The sequence below is a fragment of the Thamnophis sirtalis genome, unplaced genomic scaffold, assembly GCF_051295495.1.
Source record: "Thamnophis sirtalis isolate CommonGarterSnake01/CBP01778 unplaced genomic scaffold, rThaSir2_p1.2 scaffold_4, whole genome shotgun sequence".
Classification (NCBI taxonomy): Eukaryota; Metazoa; Chordata; class Lepidosauria; order Squamata; family Natricidae; genus Thamnophis; species Thamnophis sirtalis.
In genome coordinates, this window is record NW_028261384.1 from 3,187,313 (window position 1) to 3,190,551 (window position 3,239).

Here is a 3,239-nt window from a genome sequence, read left to right on the forward strand (position 1 = left end):
TGGGAGAAACCTTAGAGGTCTTCAACCAGTGGTGGTTTCAAATCTTTTTGGGAACCTACTCTGTGGGTGTGGCCTCTTTTGTGGGAGTGGCTTGCCGGCCATGTGAATTGAATTGAATTTATTGCATTTATATGCCGCACTTTTCCCCCGAAAGGGGACTCAGGGCGGCTCACAATCCAAGTCAGGGAAGGGGGTACAGATAAGGGATAAAAAAGACGAACAAAACAATACACAATTTAAAAGCACACAACAACCATACCATTCGAGGGGGGGGGGCAAAAGGTCTTTAGCCCCAGGCCTGTTGGAACAGCCAGGTTTTAAGGGCTTTGCGGAAGGCCTGGAGGGTGGTGAGGGTTCAAATCTCCACGGGGAGTTCGTTCCAAAGGGTCGGAGCAGCCACAGAGAAGGCCCTCCTCCAGGTAGTCGCCAGTCGACACTGGCCGGTGGATGGAATTTGGAGGTGACCTGGTGGGAGTGGCTTGCCTCTCTCTCTCTCTCTCTCTCTCTCTCTCTCCCTCTCTCTCTCTCTCTCTCTCTCTCTCTCTCTCTCTCTTTGTCTCTCTGTCCCTTTTTTCTTTTTTTTTTCATCTCTCTCTCACTCTTTTTCTTTTTTCTTTATTTCTTTATTTATTTCTTTCTCTTTCTCTCTCTCTCTGTGTCAGTCTGTCTGTCTGTGTGGGGGTGGGAAGTGAAGGGTTTAAAAAAATTTGGGAACCTCTTCTGTAGGTGTGGCCTGCTTTCCGGGTCCACTGTGGAACCTCTTCTAACCGGTTCGGTCGATTTGACGAACCGGTTTCTACCGAATAGGTGCGAACTGGTAGGAACCCACCTCTGTCTTCAACCCACTGCTCCTGTGGGAAACCCAACAGAGTCCCAGGTAAATGGCTGTCCGGTCTTTGACAACATAGAATCACAGGGCTGGGAGGGACCTTGGAGGTCTTCTAGTCCAACCCCTGCTTAAGCAGGAAACCCTATATTCCAGATAAATGGCTATCCAGTTTATACTTGAAGACATTCAGGATGACCCACCCAAAGCTTCTGGAGGCAACTTCTGTTCCACTGGTTAATTATTCTCACTGTTGGGAAGTTTCTCTTTAAATCTAGGTTGGTTCTCTTCTTGATTAGTTTCCATTAATAGTTTATAGTCCTGCCTTCTGGTGCTTTGGAAAATAGGTTGGCCACATCTTCTTTGTGGCAACCTCTCAATTACTGGCAGACTGTTATCATGTGCCCCCCCCCCCAGTCCTTCTTTTCACTAGACATTCATTACAGGTAGTCTTTGACTCATGTACATAAGTGAAAGAGAGGGGGAGGGGGGAAGGAAGGAAGGGAAGGAAGGGAAGGAAGTGAAGGAAGGGAAGGAAGGAAGGAAGGAAGGGATGGATGTATAGATATGTAGTTGGATGGATGGATGGATGGATAGTTGGATGGATGGATGGATAGTTGAATGGATGGATGAATGGATAGTTGGATGGATGGATAGTTGGATGGATGGATGGATGGATGGATGGATGGATGGATAGTTGGATAGATAGGTAGTTGGATAGATGGATGGGTAGTTGGATGGATGGATGGATAGTTGGATGGATGGATGGATGGATGGATGGATGGATAGTTGGATGGATGGATGATGATGGATGGATGGATAGTTGGATGGATGGATGGATAGTTGGATGGATGGATGGATGGATGGATGGATAGTTGGATGGATGATGGATGGATGGATAGTTGGATGATGGATGGATGGATGGATAGTTGGATAGATAGGTAGTTGGATAGATGGATGGGTAGTTGGATGGATGGATGGATAGTTGGATGGATAGTTGGATGGATGGATGGATAGTTGGATGGATGGATGGATGGATGGATGGATGGATGGATAGTTGGATGGATGGATGGATGGATAGTTGGATGGATGGATGGATGGATGGACAGATGGACAGATGGACAGAGATAGATGGATAATGGATGGATAGATGGATAATGGATGGATAGATGATGGATGGATGGATGGATGGATGGATGGATGGATAGATAGATAGATAGATAGATAGATAGATAGATAGATAGATAGATAGATAGATAGATAATGGACGGATGGATGGATGGACAGATAGACAGACAGACGGACAGATGGATGAATGGATGGATGGATGGATAGATACAGAGGTACACATGTAGGAGTGGGATTCAGCTGTTCGGACCGGTTCCAGCAAACTGGATGCTAATTTTACATCTGGTTCTCCAAACCAGGAGTTGCGAGAGTGGCTGGCCCCGCCCACCCTGCCATTCCCAGGAGTCTCCATGTGGCTCGTTTTGGATGCCAGGTGAGTGCAGGGCCCACGCAGAGGCTCTGGGCCCCCTGAAAAACAGGCCTCCTGGAAGCTCCGGAAATCCGGTAACGGTCCCGTTGTTAAAGTTTTTGAATCCCACCCCCTTGTACACATAGATATACAAATAGATAAATGTGTGTAGATTTGTGTGTGTGTGAGAGAGAGAGAGAGACAGAGAGAGAGGGGGGTGGGAGAGAGAGAGAATGAGAATGATGATAGGTAGACAAACACAGCATTTCTCCAACTTGGCAACTTCCGACCATGTGAATTTCATTTTGTAGCTCCCCAAAGCTCAGATGGGCCCATCCTCAGTCTTGGCCCCTCCTGATTAAGGGTCATCAGAGCCCGGCCTTTGCAATCGAAGCATCATCCTTTGTGGCACCACACGGTTGCGCAAAGCACTCTGATTGTGCAAGGCCTGGTTGTTGTCGGTTGGCCCCCTCCCCTCCCGTTGTCGTAAGACCCTCTGTGATGGGGCCAACCGCGGAGGGGAGGAGGAGGAGGAGGAGGAGGAGGACAGGCGCTGAGTCACCCAACCTTCTTCGTGGGGAAAGTCCTCCTCCCACAAGAGGAAGCTCACAACTCAGCCGATGTCAGGTGGGAAGCGCAACGGGGGGTGGGGGGCATTTGGTGATGACTCTGGGCAGAACCTGGAGACCCAAAAGGGGAAGCCTTGGATCCGCCTCTCACGAGATCACCTGGTTTTATTGTCTGCTTCTTTCTTCCACTGATTTATATTTGGCCCTCGTTGTCTTTTAGAAATATAATGCAAGGCGGCTAATACTTCCTCCTCCTCCTCCTCCTCCTCCTCCTCCTCCTCCTCCTCCTCCTCCTCCTCCTCCTCCTCTTATCTTCCCCACAACAACAGCCCCGTGATGTGGGTTGGCCTGAGAGAGACGGACTGGC